Here is a 21347-nt window from a genome sequence, read left to right on the forward strand (position 1 = left end):
CTCAAGATACCCTGGCTCACTTCCTTCCTATAATGTTGCGGGATTGTGGAGGAAAGGACTTTGAGTCAGTTATCTTGAGTGAGTCCTGTTCCACAACATATTATCATACCTTGGCTTTTTAGGACGATAGATGATGGCAGTCTGAGAACTGTCAAGCCAACTGTGTCCCTTCCCCTCCTCATCTCGGTGATGTTTTAATAAAGGCTCTGAAGCAAATTCAATGTTTAGACCACCAGATAATAGATTCAGCCACAAACATCCCATTAGGATGTGTCTGAGTGAGACTCTAAAGCTATTTCTATCATCTCTGACCCAATTATGATTTGTACAATGCCATCAGAACATTACAATTTGACCTATCTTTTGAAAGCAGTTCTATAGAGCTCTTGGGTTAACATGTATTATAAAAGCCTTCTGTTGCAAGTTGATCCTAACTAATTCTCTGGGCATTTCTCACAAAGAAAGGTTGAACCCTCGGATGGACAAGCCTTCACTACTGCTTCCCTCAATTAAAACCTGTCATGCTGAAATAAGCCTCTCAAAGTCTATGCTTTATTTGTCACTTCCTGATTTAATATCCAAAGATCTCCAAATTTAAAAAAAAGCATAATAGTCTGTTTCCAGTGATTTTGCTGATTTCCTGCTGGAACAATAATCGGAGAATCATAAACTCTATAGAATTTAAAGGCTCAGGCGAAAAGTGACAGTGCTTGAATTGTTCTCACTTCAGGAGGCTTTTTGGCTGAGCGCAGACCTAACATATATCTGAATCAGATTTGTGCTTTTTTTCTCAAATTAATATGCAAGGTGGTGGCTTCAGAATAACAAGAGCAAAAGGCTTCAAAAAGATGGTAAGAGGGCATGGGTGAATTAGAAACGTGGATGGTTCTGCCCAGCAGCAAGCAAGAAACAAATGAAAAAGTTAAAGAGAAGCTTTCTATCCTGACTTTTCTATTGCTTTCATTTTAAGCCTTCTGAGATGAAACCACATCTTCTGCTTTTAGATTTAATGGATTAAGAATTCTACTGTTTTAACTTACAATGTTATCAAACTATGTTCTGGCATAGGGACACAATGTCACACACTATAGCAAACTACTGTGAATGTTGTTCTTTGTTTCCTATTTCACTTCACAGCTTTCAGAGGAGATATAAAGTTCCTTTCTTCACTTTTTCATTTGCTTGTTGCAGGGTTGGATTCCAACAATTTTAATTTCCTGGTGTCTCCTTGCCGTCTTTCCACAGAAGGCCTTGCACTCTTGATATTCCCCCTTATTTGATGTTCTTTATGAGAGGACATTCTCCCTCATCTTTACTAGTTGTCTGAACTGCTGTGCTTGGAGTCTCCTGATGTACTACAAGGTTGGCTGGATCCCATTTGCCTGCCCGCCTGTCTCCTTTTCACGCGTGGTCCCTCCTTATGACTCTCAACGTTATCCTTGTGCACCTCTTTCCAGCTGTCACTAGCTTGCTTTTTCACTGTGATGTTATAATGCACTGAAAATTCGTCATACATGATACTTGCTTCAGCTGCCAACACATTGTCACAATATCAGATAGATTTTGCATTCAGACAGCAAGTAGGATGGATATGCTGTGAAACACAATATACCTGCAATATACAATCTGATACTTTGCAATATTTTAATCACATAATGGCAAGGCACATAATCAAATGAGCAAATATTGCATTAGATGGCACCTCTGGGATTATCAAAACTGTATTACATAATCTTGACAAGACATAAATATGATGGATCAAATTTATTTTGCAGCCTATGATTGATGTATAAGCTTGCAAGTTTATAAGGCAGAGACTGTGATCATCTGTCATCAACACACTTGTCTTTCTCTGTGTTATTTCAGTAATGTACACTGCAGCCAAGTCTCTACATTTCACACTAGATAAGAGAATTTCAAAAAGAAACCTGTCGGCAGATTCAAAAGACAGTAAGCTTTCCTATTAACTGGTGTAAAATATTCACAAATACCCACTTCTGAAAACCCTACCCTTAAAATGTTATTTTAAACTTCAGACTGATGGTAGTGGTTCTGCTCTCTAGCACTCTTGCAGAATTAACCATAAGTGGAATGAGTTGAGATTTGCTGCAAGTTAATTTATGATGAGATTTATATTCCATAGATTGGCTCCACAAGGGCTAGATGTCAGAGTCAAGCTGAATGCTGGTCTCCAAATGAACCATATTCGATGAGTTTCTGTTTATTTGCAAATAATTAATTTGAGACAGAGAAAGGACTATTCATACCTGGATTTATTGGTCTCTTTGCCTGTCTTTGGCGGTCTTTGACAGAAAAGTTACATCATGTCCAAGGTGCGATGTGTCTTTGATTTTATTTTTGTTTTGAATAAGCACTTACTATTTTACTTGGGTGAGGGAGGGTTAATTCTTTGTTATATTTTGGGTTACAAATCTGATCCTTGATTCTCTTCATCCAGGCGAAAGGTGAGATCGGTGCCATTGTCCTTATTAATACACAGCAGAGTGCAAAATCTTCAGTGGGGAATCTTTATTGTGAAAGTATGGTACCTAGATTGCCAACATACAGTTGGAAAGAACAATTTATACTTTAAAAATCTATATTAGAAAGGATAGAATGAAGTAAGGCCATTTATTTCATCAAATCTATCCACATGTCCATCCATGGGCCCTGTACAATCTGTTTTATCATAGGCTCCATCCAATCTGTTTAATTCCCTGGGGGAAGTCTCCATAAAGATTTTATTTTCTCCCTCCCAACCAACCATAAATCAAACACACACACAAAAAAATCTTCACATTCCCAACTAACCTCGCATTGCACAGTTCCTTCAGATGGGATGTCAGGCAAAGTGACTGCAGTCTCTGCACTTGCCGTTCAGTGACTTTGCTGAGAGCAGATATGGTCGGGTGAGATGGATGAAGAACAGCATACTGTTCCAACAATATCCAATTATGAAGCAGCAACAGGACAAGGCTATTAATATTCCAGTCAAGATGATTAGTGGGCAGTATTCTGGCAGGATCTACCAGTGCATCAGTAATTTTAGAATGTTATAAATAAAATACAACTCTGCATAATTATTTTGACAGAAATAATTATGTTTGAAATGTGACAAATTTTCAAGTAATCAAATATGGCGATACTGAAATCATACGCAGGTTGCTCCTCCTACAAACAAAGCATTAAAGAGTCATTTCCCTGATATAGTTTTTGAATTAAATAAGCGCACTTGTCATTAAGGTATGTTATGGATGAGCAGAAGTTTTATTTGTAGGAGAACCAAATATATTTAGAAGGAAATGACTGTTAGCTAAAAGAACGATGTTGTAAAAAAAAGGTCAGCCATTGTGATAAATATGGCATGTGTTCTCTAATCAGTCAGTTGCTCTGTAGAAATGTAAAAAAAAACTAGCTTGGCAATCGTATAAATCATGACTGTTTTGTCTTTGCCAGTTAGTTCCCTTCTAATTGATTTTGGTGGTTATTTATGCCGTCCTGTTCCTCAGATTGCGAGCTCTTGTCGTTGCTTGTTTTTCCCTTTGCCCCTTTCACCTTACTTACAATCTTGAAGGGAATGAAGTTCAACCGATCGTGGGCACTGCCTGGAACTTTGCCCCTGTTCTCCACCCAGCTAACAAAGGTCACCTGCCACTCATTTCCATCTCATCACCTGCAGCTTGTTTAAAGCCAGCTCGAAGCCACAGTTCTTTGTTCACTCACTGAACCAGCCAGCCTCCACCAGTTGCTCCTAGCCTTCAGTTACCCTGTCACGTTAAGCATCTGTTTTCTCTTGCTTTGTGGCCCCTTTGGATTGTTATTTTGCAATGTATTAGTAAAATATTATTTTCTGCTAAATCATCTCTACCTCTCTGCTCCTAGGTCAAGCCTCCTTCCTGACGGGATGAGTGAACCCACGATTGACCCAATAGAGTATGCTCGCCCAATGGAATTTGTCCGTCGACAGGAGCACGTGATCCAGGAGCAGCAGGAAGCTATTGAGTATCCGTACACCATTCTCAACTGACTCTCCACCATCATACAGCAACCCCATGTCAATCAACCTCCTCCCTCGGAACGCCAGATTCTGGTGCTTGAACACTTCGATGGAATCCCCACCCATTGCCATTACTTACTGTCCCAGTGCGTCTTTGACTTCAAGCTCCAACCTTCTTTGTATTTTACAGTCCGAGCCAAATTTGCCTTTGTCGTCTGTCTCCTGACTGGGCGAGCTCTGACCTGGGCCGCCGCTGACTGGGACGGTAAAGCCACCACTGGCAATTGATATGAGGAATTCACCGCTAAGGCGTGCCGGGTTTTCGACCAGTCAGGAAATGGAAGGGGAGGGTGACGGCGGATTGGACACTTCACACGCGTCAAGTCTCATGCTCGGTGCTGGGGGTGACAGCAGACGAAGTTGGCATCTAGTATGGCCCTCAGTATGGCTGGGTCATTGGTCAGTTTAAGGTTACCCATCACATTAACCCAGTCACTTACCATTTCCAGCTGCCACCATCCCTCAGGGTTACACCTAGCTTCCACAAGTCCTGCTTCAAGCCCGGTGTCCATGGACCACTCAACCGACTTGAGACTGAACCTTCGGAACCTAGGATGGTGGAAGGCGATCCAGCGTTGCGGTTTGCCGGTTGATGGATTCATGTCATCATGGATGGGGTGTGCAGTACCTGGTTAACTACGTGGGAAGGTGCAGCCCAGAGAACAGGTCTTGAGTGCCATCCAGATTCATCTTGGATCTATCTCTCATGGTAGAGTTCCATCAGACCCCTCCAGATTGTCTTGGACCTCTGGGTTCCAGCTATCGGAGCGGAGCCCTGTCAGGCCTGCACAGGTAGGCACCTCCCACTCAGCTCACAGCTAACAGGACCTGCGGTCTTCCTTTAAGACCAGCTCTCATCCACAGTCCTTTGCTCACTCATCGAGCCAGTTGCTCCAAGCCTTCAGCAGTTACCTTGTTTTCTTGTCGTGTTAAGTATCTGTCCTCTCTCGTTTTGTGCCCCCCACCCCCCCGTGGCTTATTATTTTGCAGTTTATTAGTAAAATATGGTGTACTGCTAAACCGTCTCCACTGCTCCGTTTTTGGGTCAAGTCTCCTCTCCATCTCCGGACGACCTGTAGAACTTGACCAAGATGCTGGTGTAGGACTTTGTGAGTAAGACATGCGAGAGTCATTCTATGTGTTTAAGATAAGCAGCAGCCCTTTACTTCCATTACAAACAAATCAAAAGCAGTCGTCATGCACTGATCATTGCATCACCGTCTCTTAACGTGAGCACAACAACTCGATGACGGTGTTTAATAATTATACGGAACGGTGAAACTGCTCACACATGCCTTCGGCCTTCAGATGATAGGCTGTGGCATATTGCAATTTAATGCTGAAGTTCTGGACCATTGTGGTCCAGAGGTGTGATGGTGTGTTGGGAACCACAGTCGGAAGAAATATCAGATGGGGTGCGCAACCAAGTGACCTAGGTATTTCTGATCGCCTGAGCCATTCTGCAATTATCATTGGCCCTGAAGGGACTGCCTCCAGCCACCTGGCGTTATGGCCCACCATGGTATTGAATTGAATTAACTTTATTACTTATATCCTCCATATACACGAGGAGTAAAAATCTTTACGTTACGTCTCCGTCCAAAATTGACAATTTATAGTAATTTATAATAAATAGTACGTACAATATAACATAGAAATACAATTGTATCAGCATGAATTAATCAGGCTGACGGCCTGGTGGAAGAAGCTATCCTGGAGCTTGTTAGTCCTGGCTTTTATGCTGCGGTACCATTTCCCGGATGGTAGCAGCTGGAACAGTTTGTGGTTGGGGTGGCTTGGGTTGCCAGTGATCCTTTGGATCCTTTTTACACACCTGTCTTTGTAAATAGTGGGAAGTTCACATCTACAGATGCACTGGGCTGTCCGCACCACTTTCTGCGGAGTCCTGCGATTGAGGGAAGTACAGTTCCCATACCAGGCAGTGATGCAGACAGGCAGGATGCTCTCAATTGTATCTCTGCAGAAAGTTCTTAGGATCTGGGGGCCCATACCAAGCTTCTTCATCTGTCTGAGGTGAAAGAGGCACCGTTGTGCCTTTTTCACCACATAGCCGGTATGTACGAGAGATCCTTGGTGATGTGTATGCCGAAGAACTTGAAGCTGTTCATCCTTTCAACCCCAGATCCATTGATGTCAATAGGGGTTAGCCTGTCTCCATTCCTCCTGTTGTCTACAACCAGCTTCTTTGTTCTTGCAACATTGAGGGAGAGGTTGTTTTCTTGACACCACTGTGTCAGGGTGATGACTTCCTCTCTGTAGGCTGCCTCATTATTATTTGAGATTAGGCCAATCAGTTTAGTATCGTCACCAAATTTAATTTGCAGATTGGAGCTGTGGGTGGTGACACAGTCATGGGTATACAGACAGTGAAGGAGGGGGCTTAGGACACAGGCCTGAGGGGCACCTGTGTTGAGAGTAAGGAGATGTGTAAAACTGCAGGAGAGGGGGAAAGGACTGAATAGGTCCACATTGACCTGGTCGCTCAGGGACCTCGAAAGGTGCAGAAGATGCTCCAACCTGATTGATAAGTGTTGCCTGCTGACACACAACACAGGCTGCACTCCAGTCTCGCTGTCCTTCCGAGGGCCATGCCACACAAACTTTAAAGCAACCAGTTTTGGTGAAGTCTTCCCGCCTGGATGCGAGAGGCTGTGAAACGAGTTTAACATAGTACACCTCCAGCTTGCAGGCACTACTTAAGTCATTGAACAAGAGAGAATCTTCTGTGCATCTGATCTTGAAGTCAGCCGACCGCAGGCCCATTTCAAAGTTGCTGGTGAACGCAGCAGGCCAGGCAGCAAATCTAGGAAGAGGTACAGTCGACGTTTCAGGCCGAGACCCTTTGTCAGGACTAACTGAAGGAAGAGTTAGTAAGAGATTTGGAGCAGCATCTGCAGAATTCCTGCTGCATTCACCAGCAACTTTGATGTGTGTTGCTTGAGTTTCCAGCCTCTGCAGAATTCCTGTTGCAGGCCCATTTCTGTGGTTCTGTAAGCCAGACCTCTGGGTTGGTAGCTTGGTCAGCTGCTATGCTGGCACAGGCAACCCCAATGTCCATGCAATTGACAGCAGGCAGTGAGAGGCAACTTGCCACAGCATATTTCCCCTTTGATGTGCCGTATGTCAGTCATGAAGTCCAAGGTGAAGGTGAAATGCCGTTGCTGGCATGCAGTCCAAGGGTCTGATGCTTTGGCCATCATGTGTACAAGGGGTTTGTGGTCGGAGCTTCAGGCTTAAGAAGATGTGCAGCCACCACACACTGCCAACCAACTGCTCATGGACAGCACCCACAGCATAGTCTGGGGCTTCACACAGGCTGGGCACGGCGAGCTATTTCTCAGCTCGCTCACTCAGACAGTCCAAAAGCCTGTAATAGGTGAGTTTTCAGAGTGACATATTTGTCGTGCAGACGGGTCTCCTCGCAGACTCACTTCCCTGGCTGCAGTGGAGCTACCTAGTGATGCATTGACATGGTAAAATTGGGTGCTGTCCAGAGTGATTTCTTGCAGCACAGTCTGGGCTTCCACCTGTGCAAATTGTGCAGTAGCATGCTGCTCCCAAATCTCTGGCAGCTTCAAAGTGACCGCATAACCCTGAAATCACTCAAGAGTGTCAGGGCCACCAATGTAGGATTTCGTGAGAGTCATTTTATGTGCTTAACAAAAGCTGCAGCCCTTTACTTCCGCGATGAACAAACCAAAAGCAGTCGCCTAGCACGAACATCATTACGTCAGACTCCATCTCTTAAGGTGAGCACAACAACTCAATGAAGGTATTTGTGAATTGTGTCGAACAGTTTCTATAATGAACAATATGTGTCATCTACCACCTGTAACCTTACCATACATTGTCACAACCACGGATGCTGCCACTGAGCCTGGGCGTCCTCACAGGGGAGCTGCTTATAGGGGTCAGTGAACACGCTCTTGAGTATGCGCGTTCCAGCCAAGTAGTGCTTCACTGGGGTTGTATTTAATTTGCTTACTCTCATTTCAGTCTTGTCCATGGCACTGCAACGTGAGAACAACCCTTATGCCAAGCCAGAGAAGTGTGCGGTCTACAAAGAGCAGGTGTCGTTCTTGGACTATATCCTCAGCCCTACCAGTCTTCAAATGGATCCACGTAAAGTTCAGGCCGTCATAGAGTGGGCCAAGCCATTAATGGTCAAACAGGGTGGGGCACTTCATGGGGTTTGCACATTTTTAATGTCACTTCATCAGAAACCTTGGTCCCATCGTGGTCCCTATGAATGCACTCACCAAGAAGACCTCTGCAGGATTCCTATGGAGAAGTGAAGCAGACCAAGCATTCTCAAAACTAAAGAGATGTTTCACCACTGCCCCGGTGCTGGAACACCCAGACCCATCCCATCCATTCATCGCCGAGGCTGATGCATCAGATGTCGGCATTGGAGCTGTACTCTCCCAGCACTCTTCGGTATGTAATCGGCTGCATCCCTGTGCTTTTCTTTTCTGTCGTTTGACTCCTGCCGAGTGTAACAACAATGCTGGGAACTGAGAACGTCTGGCTGTCAAGGAGGCTCTGGAAGCATGGCAACACTGCCTGAAGGGGGCAGATCATCCCTTTCTATGGACAACACAGAAGAACCTCTCCAACATTTGGGACACCGGGAGCCTCAACTCCTGTCAAGTTCATTGTTCTCTCTTCTTCATCCGGTTTAATTTCATCCTCGTCTATCAGCCTGGCAGTAAGAATCCTAAGGCCGACGCTCCATCCCGGGGACAAAGCCAATCCAGAGCCCATTCTTCCTCTCTCATGCATTGCTGCTCTGGCGATTTGGTAATAGAGCCAGCGGTGAGGGCTTCCCAGAGGATGGATCCAGGCCTGTGTAGGGGACCTCCCATCCAACTGTACTGTGTGCCCCAGAGTGTTGGCGTGGGTTCACTCTTCTTGTCTGGTTTGCCATCTGGGATTTTAAAGGACTCTGGAATTGATGAAAGAGATAGTTTTGGTGGCCGTCTATGTCCCAAAATTTCCACAACTTCGTATCTGCTTGTCCCACTTGTGCCCAGCGCAGGACATCCCGTCAGCGCACTTTGGGTTTGCTCTGCGCACTGTCGGTGCCTCACTGCCCCTGTTCCCACGGTCTGCCCCTGTCAGATAGAGACACTACCATTCTGGTTCTCCACTTCACTGCTCTCCCGAAGCCCTCATTGGCTCATGAAACTGCCCACTCTGTGGCTCAGTACCTGATCAGGCGGCATGGCTCCCCTCAGGACACAGATTCCGACTGAGGGTCACAGTTCATGTCCCGCTTTTGGAAGGCTTTCTGTTCTCTCTAGGGAGCCACAGCCAGACTCTCATCCAGTTTCTATCCCCATCTGGACTGAGAGAGTGAATCTGGAACTGGGGACAACCCTGCTCTGCTTAGTCTCTTCCAACCCCACGACCTGGAGCTCTTAACTGGACTGGGCAGAGATTGCCCACAATAACATCCAGTTATTCCACTGGCATGTCCCCCTTTGAATGCCAGAAGGGATTCTAGCCACCGTCCTTCCCTGACCAGGAAATTTGTGGGTATCCCTGCCGCTGAACAGAGTTGGTCCAGAGCTATAAGCACACATGGAGGTGAGCCAGGGCTTCTCTGCTGTGTACTCAGAAACAATATACCCTGCAGGCTGTCCTCTCAAGCAAGTCTGGCTGATGTCTAGAGATCTTCCTTTGAAAGCTGAGAGTTGCAAGCTGACCCATGATACTTTTGGCCATTCATTGCTAGAAGGCTGTCAACAGAGTTTAATATAGTCTGCCCTTAGCATCATCGATGAAGCCTCACCCAGTGTTCCATGTTTCCTAGCTTTAAGACAGTGACTTCCTTCTCCCCACTTGGTGGATGGGTCCCTGGTCTATTCTGTGCATTGCCTCCTGCAATCTCATTGTGGTTGAGGTAGGATTCTGGATCTTGTAGATTGGGAGTGGTATAGCCCTGAGGACCGTTCTTGGCTTCTGGCCCCTGACATTCTAGACAAGTCTCTCATCCGAGACTTCTAGTGGGCACCGGTCTCTGGTGCCTAGGGAGGAAGGCCCTGTGTCAACTACACACACTGTCGGAGAGTCTGGGCACCCTCTCTGGCGGCCTGCTGTATGGGGTTGGGAATCACACTTGCATGTTCTAGCCAATTAGTGTTTCATTATGGCAGCTTAACTCCTTTTCATCTCAGTCTTGTCGAGTCTTGACCAAAACTCAGCAATGGCAATACTCCCAGCTTACCTTATTCTGGTAAAGAAATTACCGTTCAAATTAATGCTGTAAATGAGTGGTATTTATTTTATATCTAGTGACTACTTTCGAGCTGCAATGTCACTGTTGGCTTCAGTTTAAGAGTTTTAATTAATGGCCCCATTGGCCTGACATTTATCATTTTTCCTTATTTCCTGCACAGTGCTTATTAAAATTCAGTGAACTATTCACCTGCTTCAAGTATCTCTTCCTCTGCACTCGGGCCATATCTCCATACTCCAGTCAGACACAAGATGTCATATGTTATATCTGTCCCCACTGGACTTTGTTACATATTCTTCCACAATAGTTGCTGATAACCATCGGGGGAAAAAGGAACCCTGATTCTTTTCTCCTTCCCAAATTGAGTGACAGACAGACCAATTAAAATACTTCAATAACATTATCTAAGTAACCCACACAAAATGCTGGAGGAACTCAGCCTGTGCTTTTCTCCATAGGTGCTGCCTGGCCTGCTGAGTTCTTCCAGCATTTTGTGTGTGTTGCTCGAATTTCCAGCATCTGCAGATTTTCTCTTGTTTGTGATTTAAGCATAATCTAAGTTCAAGTTTATCTAGACCAGACTCTAAATGAAACACACAACTCGAAGAGTCTGGTGCTAGTTTCCTCAATGCTCTTTGGGCATAAATTTGTGACCTCCCTCCCCAGTTTTCTCCAGTCATGAAGTTTTTTACCCAATTTTTAAAAAGAGGCAATTCTACTCCAATCACATCTGTTTGATCACTGTGCTGATAGTCATCCCAAGAGGCATAAGTCTGGAAATTGAATTAGAAAACTTTCACTTTTGGCCATCTTTTAAGTGTAAATAACATATAACAACACATGGTTTTGGAATGTTTGTGTACATTTTTGGTGATGTCCCACCCAGCACCAGGTTGGACTGGGACGTTCCTGTTGTGATTGACTCTAGCACTGTTATAATTCCACTGTCATATTTTGTGCTTATAATGATATGATCAACATGCGCAACGTTTACTTAATGGCAGAAATTGGATCAAAAGGTTGCAATTTACGACCTGTATTATTAACACACAATTCAACAAGGAGAACCTCATGCTGAAAGTAATGAAACCTGCTTGATTTAAAGTGTCCCCCTGGGTTATCATTGAAAATCATCTCCTTTAATTTTCATGTCTGTTAAATGCTGACACCAGCAGGCCTCAGTACAGATCGAGGCTTCTGTGAGCTGGTAATTGCCGTTCTGTGATCTGTGACCTGACGTTGTTCCTGAACGGAATGCCAAGGGATTATCCGCGGCCGCTGTTAGCAGTTGACCCACTTTATGCTTGAGTCTTTCCCCAGAAATCCCTGCTATTCTCCCCTCCTGCTCCCACTTTTCACGGCCCGCACTTGGCCTGCCACGAGATCACTTTAGCAACACTGACCTACTTCCCATGGGCCAGCAGTGCTGTGCACTGCTTAACAAGTGGCAGTGTGTGTGAAATGTCTAGGTTGGTTAACGCCTTTTAAAGGGAATAAATGAAGAAAATGCTTTCTTAAAGCAAGGATGACTCAAATTAGAGGTTATCTTTGGCGACTTCCAGAAAAAAGCCCAGTCCAGATAAATCTCAAGAAACCTCAGGTTATATAAAGTCGTGTTATAGCAGAACAAGCTGTATTGTCTTCACAGCACAGGTTTAAACAGTGTTCCCCAATCATGTTATCTCCTGTGTGACTGGCACAATGCGCATAGTGTTCTCTGATCCATCAATCGTTTAGTAACTGATTCAAGTTTTGGAAACAAGTAAATGTTAACAAATCAGAAATGGACAGACCTTGACAATCGATCAGTTAGCTTTGAAGGGCTTTCTGTGCAGATTCAAGTTTTATGTTCAGGAAAACTAAAACTGGTATCAGTAGTTGCATCCTATTGAAAGGAGTTTATTTAAAAATTTGTGTAAAATCAAAAGCAGTGATAGAGGTGAAATCTACATGCTGCCTTCAAACTCAGCACGTGATGGAAGGTAAGTTTGAAAAGTCACTGGAGTTTGGGATGCTAAGTTAGCAGTCGCTGTTTAAGGATCCTGTAGTTTCACATTGCTGGTGTACAATTATTCAGGGTATTGGCGCTGGCCCACATGAGGACAGACATATGTATTTAGCAGTGCCACCACATGCAAAGGGTAATTCTCCACTGGTATCAGAGCTTGCTCTATTAGTGCTGAGCTATAACAAACAGGTTCCCCAATTCAGAGCCTCCTGTTTCACAGCAATATGTCAAGTCAGCTGTATTCACTGCAAGTCCGCTGGTGTTTTTTTTAAAGTGTGCTTTCTTTCTCATAACATCATCCTTTTAAATGAACAGAGCAATGATCAATGTGCTTACTGAGTTATTGCTGATGAAAACCTTTCTCTCTTTAAGAGCTGTGATTGACGAATGATCTTCTGCACAACAGCAATGCAAACCCATCATATATTATGCAGCCCCACTAGCCATGCACAAATAATGATGGACTGTTTACTTGATAGTGCTAATAATGGGCGTCGGAATGCACTCACATTTAGAGCGCCTCTGTTAGAAAGATGAACAGAGGAGATAGATGGAAAGAAAACAATAAGGACAGGCTCAGAATTGTGCAACATCAATTTGCCAAATTCATCCACTCAGTTTAATCATCTTATCCTGAAACGCACCATGATGATAATACAGTACTGCCACAAAGAACTGAATAAGGTTTTTTTGTTCCAGCTGTAACTGTGGCCCTATTTAAATCAGGCCATACTCAAGATCACCGCATAGGAGATGCCACTCCTGATCCAAAATGTCCTTTGGAATTAATGTGCAGTTTTCATTAAAAATATTCCTTCCGTTAATTTTCTTACCATCCCAGCTTTATACACGGGGGAAAGTACTCTCTGTGCATATTTTCATTATGTGTTGCCTTCCAATCAATTATTACATTATTCCTATTTTTATTATAAAACGATATTTCATAAATGCTTTGACTCTCTTGACAATTTTTCTCCTTCTGTATTTCTCCTAAAGGCACTCACGACTTGTTCACATTCCTTTCTGACACTCCGAAATGAAAAGACCCTCTCTTGCAATAGAGCGCCTGTTATTTGTATGCGAGCCTTCATGTACTGTCAACAGGCAATGTGACCATGGGCAGAATCACAGCCGTGATCAATCCCATTCAGACAAATCCTCTTGCCATAGAAACTGCTGAATAGGACATTGGATGGTTAATTTAACCCTTCTAATCCATGGATAGTTAGTTCATGTTGCAATCAGTTTGAAGTCATGCAAAGGCTGGCCATCAAATCTGGAACTTTGTTTGAGTAAAGGATTTGGCCGTTTACAAAGGAATGATTCTATTAACCATTTTATTCCTTTTTCAGTAGCTATTTTGCTTTCATGCTATGGCTTTATTGAATCAAGAGAACTGTGATATCTTTATTGCAACTTTCAATTTTACTTTCAACCCTCATTATCTTTCTAAAATAATGTAAAATTATTGCTGCTCATGTTAGGCTATGATTTTGGCCACAGTCCTGGTTATCAGGACAAGGATATTGGCCCCAGTCCTTTTCGACTGATGCCTATCCCAATGCTTTTGCCCACAAGCTCCCACACAGTACAGTCCTGACAGACACCTAGGCTGCCTAGCCAGTAGTCAATTAATTAATTTCACTTAGTTATCGGTAGTTGATATCTTGACTTAATTAGTTAATGAGGTCTAGCTTTACTAATTAGTTGGATTAAGTCTGACATTAAATATGGTAGCATAGCACAATCCTTTACAGTACAGGCGAGGTGGATTCAATTCCCGCCCACTGCCTGTAAGGAGTTTGTACGTTCTCCCCATGACCACGTGGGTTTCCTCCGGGGGCTCTGGTTTCCTCCCACATTCCAAAGATGTACTGGTTGGTAGGTTAATTGGTCATTGTAAATCGTCACATGATCAGGCTAGGATTAAATTGGGGGGGTGGTGGCTGGGCATCATGGCTCAAAGAGCCTATTCCATGCTATATCTCAATAAAATCAAAATAAAATAAAACATTTGCAAGTGGGATTAATTACTTAGTTTGCTATCAGTTTTAGTTTGTTTAAGCACAGATAAAATTTAATCAGTGCTCCCTTTCCTTTGGCTAATACTAGCTGTATTAAATTCCAACTAACTGGATCTTAGCAGGAACACTGTTGATAATCTGGATGCCCACCCGATAATTAACTTCCTCTGCTTTTGATGTGGTTCTCTCTGCTGATTATGATTTTCACCTTTTTCTATGTCCTCTGGCACGATTCTTTCCTGCTGCCCCTGAGTTTAAGGCCTCTGGCTTTCCAGACTGCATCATATTCCCTCCCAGAATAAATTTCTACTTCAGCTCTGTTTAGCAAGCTTTTATCAGATAACCCCACCTCTGTTGAGACAGCTCTGACTGGGAATGAGATACATTGTTGGGTCATTGTGGGAAAACTCTTAAATCATTCTACCTGTCCTTTGTGATACCTGATGTGGCGAAGTACAAAGAAGAAATATTCCATCCTTCATCATTGCTGTCCTTTACCTTGAAAGCAGAACAGAATAATCTAACGTTTTAAATTAAAAAAACGTTAGCTCAAAGTTTAACCTTCCCATTCAGTCAGAAGCCCTTCTGTGTTTCTGTTTTGCTTTTAAAGTGTATTTTCATTGAAATTTAAGTGTCTGATTTTTTAAAGATTTTTCCATCAGAATGGAAAATACTTCAGCCTTTTCAGCTGCTTTCCATCCCGATTTAGCACCGTAATACTGACAGTTAAAGACGTTATTGGAACATATATTAAACATTATTGCTGAAGGTCAACTTTTATGCTATGGACTTCTCTTGTGGTCTTAATGCTCTGGTACGGTGAATATGTGAAGCTACCACTGAATATTACATAAATGTCAAAGGCTGTGTGAAGCTGAAGTCACAAACCGCCATCCGAGCAGTGATAAATGCTGGATTGATATACGCTGCTGGAATGAAGATTAATTCATACAGAAAAATGAGTAAATCTGTCCAATTTGATGGTGAATCAATCCTTGCTCTTTTGCTTTTGAAAGCTCGGTTCCATTGCACGCACGTAGCGGTTTAATACATTCTGCTTCTGGCACTGAAGCTATGGTGCTTAATTAATGGGCCAAAACTGCTGTCAAAATTAAGGTAAGGGTAGAGGTGATCACTGCCCTGCATAGGTAAGTGACACAGCTACCTCAGGTGAGGCACAGACAGGTAGTTGGCTACTGAGGCCAAGACTTCATTACCAATCAAAACCCCTAACACTTTGGATTTGGCTTCTCATTTGCATGTGGCGTAAAGTTCTTGCACTTGGAAATGCGGGCAGGTGAGTATGCTGAATTTAACATCGCAAACCTTTGGAGGGGTGATCGATCAGTTGGCTGTTGTATCTACCAATGACTTTCAGATTTGCTCATTTCTTCATGTGAACTGCACAAACAAACCTGTGGGGGATGTGGGCGTTTGTAAATTGGAAAAATTGTTGCACTGGGACAGTTTCACATTCGTGATCACTGTAGTCCGGGTCCTCTGGTACGAGTAGTCATCACAACTGGGGTCTTCCTTGGTTTCAGTCGGTGACCATAATTCCTTCTGTGTCCTCTCATACCCTTCTTTCTCCACAAGGGGTTGTAGAGCTGCTTCCTGGCCATTGGACCTCACTGCTGATCTCACCTGCCCAAGCTGCTGGAACTGACTTTGCATTCTAGGCCAGGCCTGTCCCTCCCTCACCGAGATTTGAGGCCTGCTGGCTCACCTGGTTTAGCCCTTAATATTATGTGGGAATTGAAGGCACTGTTTCCTTTTTCAAGCTAGTTACTGGGAATGGAGAACCTCTCCTCCTTGTTCCTCTTCAACTTCCACAGGTCCCTTTATGGGCTCAAAGTAAACTCACAACAAACCTCAGTGATTTCGATTTTCGGGAGCCTTATAATGATGTGAATAATGTGCTCATTGTTAATTAAACCCATCAGCCTCACTAGCAATGGAAAATAATTTATTGAAAAGGTGGAAACACACCACTACATTTGTTATTGCTGCCAGGGATTTTTAATTCAATACTTCTTCCCCCTTTGTTAATTACTCTTGCTGTGCTTCAACCTTGAATTGATCATTCTCAGGAAGGGCGAGGAAATGTCGGAGCAGGTGCAGAGGTGATTTACCAGGATGCTGCCTGGATTAGAGAGCTTGTTTTACGAGGATAGATTGAGTGAGCTGGGGCTTTTCTGTTCAGAGAAGATAAGTGGTATAGATGGAGTGGACTTCCTAGGGCGGAAATGGCTAATATGAGGAGGCATAATTTTAAGATAATTGGAGGAAAGTATAGGGTGGATGTCAGAGGTAAGATTCTTTTTACACAGCGAGCGGTGAATGTGTGGTACAACTAGCTAGGGGCAGTGGTAGAGGCAGATATATTAGGAGCATTTAAGAAACTCTTAGGTACAAGGATGACTCAAAAATGAGGAAGGGACTATGTAGGAGGGAAAGGTTAGATTGAAAATATCAGCGCAGCATCGTGAGCCAAATAACCTGTACTGTACTTGTGCTGTACTGTGCTTCAGGAAGGGTAAGACGAAGGAACACATACCAATCCTTATAGAGCCATCAGAAGTGGAGAGAGTGAGCAACTTCAAGTTCCTGGGTGTCAAGATCTCTGAGGATCTAACCTGGTCCCAACATATCGATGTAGCTTTCAAGAAGGCAAGACAGCGACTATACATTATTAGGAGTTTGAAGAGATTTGGCAAGTCAACAAATACACTCAAAAACTTCTATAGTCGTACCGTGGAGAGCATTCTGACAGGCTGCATCACTGTCTGGTATGGAGGGGCTACTGCACAGGACCAAAAGAAGCTGCAGAAGGTTGTAAATCTAGTCAGCTCCATCTTGGGTACTAGCCTACAAAGTACCCAGGACACCTTCAGGGAGCAGTGTCTCAGAAAGGCAGCGTCCATTATTAAGGACCTCCAGCACCCAGGGCATGCCCTTTTCTCACTGTTGCCATCAAGTAGGAGGTACAGAAGCCTGAAGGCACACACTCAGTGATTCAGGAACAGCTTCTTTCCCTCTGCCATCCGATTCCTAAATGGACCTTGAAGCTTTGGATACTACCTCACTTTTTTTTAAACATACAGTATTTCTGTTTTTGCACATTTTAAAAATCTATTCAATATATGTAATTGATTTACTTGTTTATTTATTATTATGTTTTATTCAATTTATTATTATTATTTTTTCTTACTACTAGATTATGTATTGCATTGAACTGCTAAGTGAACAAATTTCATGTCACATGCCAGTGATAATAAACCTGATTCTGATTCTGATTCCAATGTTCTGTGTCAATTACATCTCCTTTGACATTGCATAATTGAGTCTCATTAGCTGTAGAGAACGCAGCTGCTTGCTCCATTCACTTGGATAGTCATAGTCATAGTCATACTTTATTGATCCCGGGCAAAATTGGTTTTTGTTACAGTTGCACCATAAATAATAAATAGTAATTGAACCATAAATAGTTAAATAGTAATGTGTAAATTATGCCGGTAAATTATGAAATAAGTCCAGGACCAGCCTATTGGCTCAGGGTGTCTGATCCTCCAAGGGAGGAGTTGTAAAGTTTGATGGCCACAGGCAGGAATGACTTCCTATGGCGCTCTGTGCTGCATCTCGATGGAATGAGTCTCTGGCTGAGTGTACTCCTGTGCCCACCCAGTACATTATTTAGTGGATCCAATGGCACCTTTTGTACCTCAGGTGTGGGCAGGACGCTGAACCATTCCTACCTCATAGGTGCTCAGGATGCTGCACCATTGCTACTTCACCTGGTGTCATTGCCATATTATCGGTGCTACCAATTGTAATGGTTTTGTGACATAATGTGCACAGTGAGGTATTTACCTATGGCTCCCAAACAAGTATCTAACTTGCTCTCAAACTAGGCTCCAAAGCGAACCAGCACATTTTCCTTTAATTGGGAGGGGAACAGCAAATGTCAACTAATCTGCGTTGTTTTGTGCTCATTGGGTGTAACAGCAAAGCAAACAAGAGCATCAAGGCACTTCCTACCTTGTCAAATGTGGCTGCAGTCCTTGTGTTATTAGGAAATGGCTTAAACACACACCCATTTCTGTCTCACTTTTAGAAAGATCCAGTTCACATATAAATGAAGCCAATGGTATTTATTGGCGTCAAGAAAAAAAATGTCCTTTGATGTAAAAAATAAATGCAGTCTTATTAGTGGCTCTGGGACTAGCTGTAAACAGAAATCGCACCCTGATGTGTAAATTTCGAACCTTTCCACTCACTCACAAACCTAATTTTGCTTCAGTGCTTTGAAAATCGTCCCAGCTACTTCAAAGCAGCAATGATTCACGTCTATCTCTGTTTCCTTCTGTTACTTCGGAATGGTGAAAAAGCATCTGACCTTGCACCATTTCTATTGAGTTAACCATGCAGAGGCCAGTTTTAGGAAGACACCAGTTGTGCAATGGTGCCACCAATCTCTGGCCCTCACGCCTCTGCCCAACTCTGCACAGTCAGAGTCAGCAGTATAAGATGACAAGCAACACACATCAAAGTCTTGACGAAGGGTCTCAGCCTGAAACGTCGACGGTACCTCTTCCTAGAGATGCTGCCTGACCAGCTGTGTTCACCAGAACTTTGATGTGTGTTGCTTGAATTTCCAGCATCTGCAGATTTCCTCGTGTTTGCGAGTATAAGATGACATACTCCTGCCGGTAACCTTGACGACGACACCTATAACACTGTATTGTTCTAATGATGATGACACTGCAGCAAATATCTGAAAAAGCTGATAGTGGAGTGCTTCCTTCTTTATTGTTCATTGCCAATGTCTGTCGGTACTTTCTCAATGATCCTGCAGGTAGAGCTTGGTGAAGTGTCCCTGAAGCATTCCTTGTCAGGCAAGTCATTTTGTTTTCTATATTAATGTCATTCCAATGGCCATGGTCTATTCATAGAATATCTATGTCAGATATAATCAGTATTTGGAAAATTTCAATTGATTGTGTTATTTTTAAGAAATCATTGTATATCTTTTAAGTACTGGCTAGCTTTCCCATGTTTTTTGAAGTCAAAGGTTTGAGCACACGATCTGGGAAAACACTGAGGGACAATTTGCGGAAGTGCTGTGATTTTGTAAATGTTACCTCCCAGAAGTTTTAAAGCAAGTCTCCATTTGCTCTCTCAGGTACACAACAACCCAAAGTCGTATTTTTTAATCGAATAGCGGAGTTTTCCATTCCATGTCCGATATCAATAAGAGATTGATAATTATGCCAGTGTAGTTTGTGGGATCTTGCATGATTGCCTGCCAAATTTGGGATGTTGCTTTAATTGTGCTTCATTGCTTGAAGGAATCTTTCCATTTCAAGGATAATGAACAATTTGAAGGATAATTGCGAGTTTCTCCGAAATCAGTAATTTTTCTTTGGGATCCTTTGTGGGAAGGCGAGTTATTCATTTATTTGGAGATACAGCACGGTAACAGATCCTTCTGGCCCAACGATGCCACGTTGCTCAACTACACCCATGTGACCAATTAACCTACTAGCCCATACGTCTTTCAAGTGTAGAAGGAAACAAGGGCAGCAGGAGGAAATCTACAGTCACAGGGAGAACGCACAAACTCCTTACAACTGGTATCAGAAACTGAGCCCAGGGTCGCTGGCATTACATTAACAGCTACGGTACTGTGCCACACTACTCCTGGGGGCTGGAACAAGCTGTGTCACGGATGGCATCTCCTCCAGCTCAGAGGAGAGGGATTGAAGCAACTCCACTCTCCAAGTATCAGTGCAAGCGCCACCCTGCTCTCTCCCCGTTCCTTGCTGAAGAACCATGGCCAATGGCTGGGGAATCACAGTGGCTGCTCCCAATGGTAGGCATAGGATAATGAGATAGAAACTATTATTAAAAAGTGCAACATGTGTTGAAATATATGAAGCTGTTATGGGCCGGCTGGTGGCGCAATGACATCCGCGCCGGACTCGGGAGCGAAGGTTCCTGAGTTCGAACCCAGCCAGGTCCGCTCCTGAGTACGCTTTCCATCCATGCTGGGTTGAGTGTCGAGATCACAACTCGACCTCGTAAAATAAAAGGGAAAAATACTGCGAAATGTCTGTGTGAGGAGTGGTGCGCTACATAGTCTCTCTCTATCTCCCTCCGCGCCTTGTAAAGGCATGAAAAAGATATCGTCCTGCCAACATCGCCCTGCCAACATCGCACACGTACGCACGGATGCATGCACGCACGCAGAAGCACACGCACGCACGCAGAAGCACACGCACGCACGCACACACCAAAAAAAATATATGAAGCTGTCAGAACCAACCACGCCCCCCCACCTTTGCAAATGACCATTATTGGTAAAAGGCCCATTTGGCTTTTCTGTAATTTTTGTCTGCCTTGCCTTCAATTCAAGCGCCATTTTTTGAAATTCATACTCCAACAGATGTATTGCTTTATTATCCTATTTAATCATATTATCATTCCTGAAATATTCGAAGGATTTTTTAAAATGAATTTTGAACGGTATTGTATAAGGACAATGCATTAAGCCGTTGGCCATTCAAAAGGCAGGACAGATGTACATTGCTGGAGGTGGGGGGACATTTCTTACTGTGTGCATCTGTAAAGACACCCCAAAGACTGAGGGGGATCAGTGCCCAATAGTTTAACGGCAGACGATGCCCAATCAACATAATGGGAATTGTCTGGGCAGGTTTTCTGAAGTATTTTTGACACACAATAAAAGTTACATTCTACTTAAATTAATTTCACTGACAATTTTGCAACCACCCACACAACAGAGATTTGAGGGATAAATATAAAAGTGGCTAAATATAGTGCAGCACGGAATGGCAAAGGGTATGAGAAGTTACAGCTGTACTGGATTGATTCTATCTATTTTTAGAGATTATTCAAGCCTGGTGCATTTATTCCAGATTGGGTTGTACATGATATTGTACAGGCCATGTTATTATCTGGATAAGCTCTTCGTGG

This window comes from Mobula birostris, chromosome 31, assembly GCF_030028105.1.
Source record: "Mobula birostris isolate sMobBir1 chromosome 31, sMobBir1.hap1, whole genome shotgun sequence".
Lineage (NCBI taxonomy): Eukaryota > Metazoa > Chordata > Chondrichthyes > Myliobatiformes > Myliobatidae > Mobula > Mobula birostris.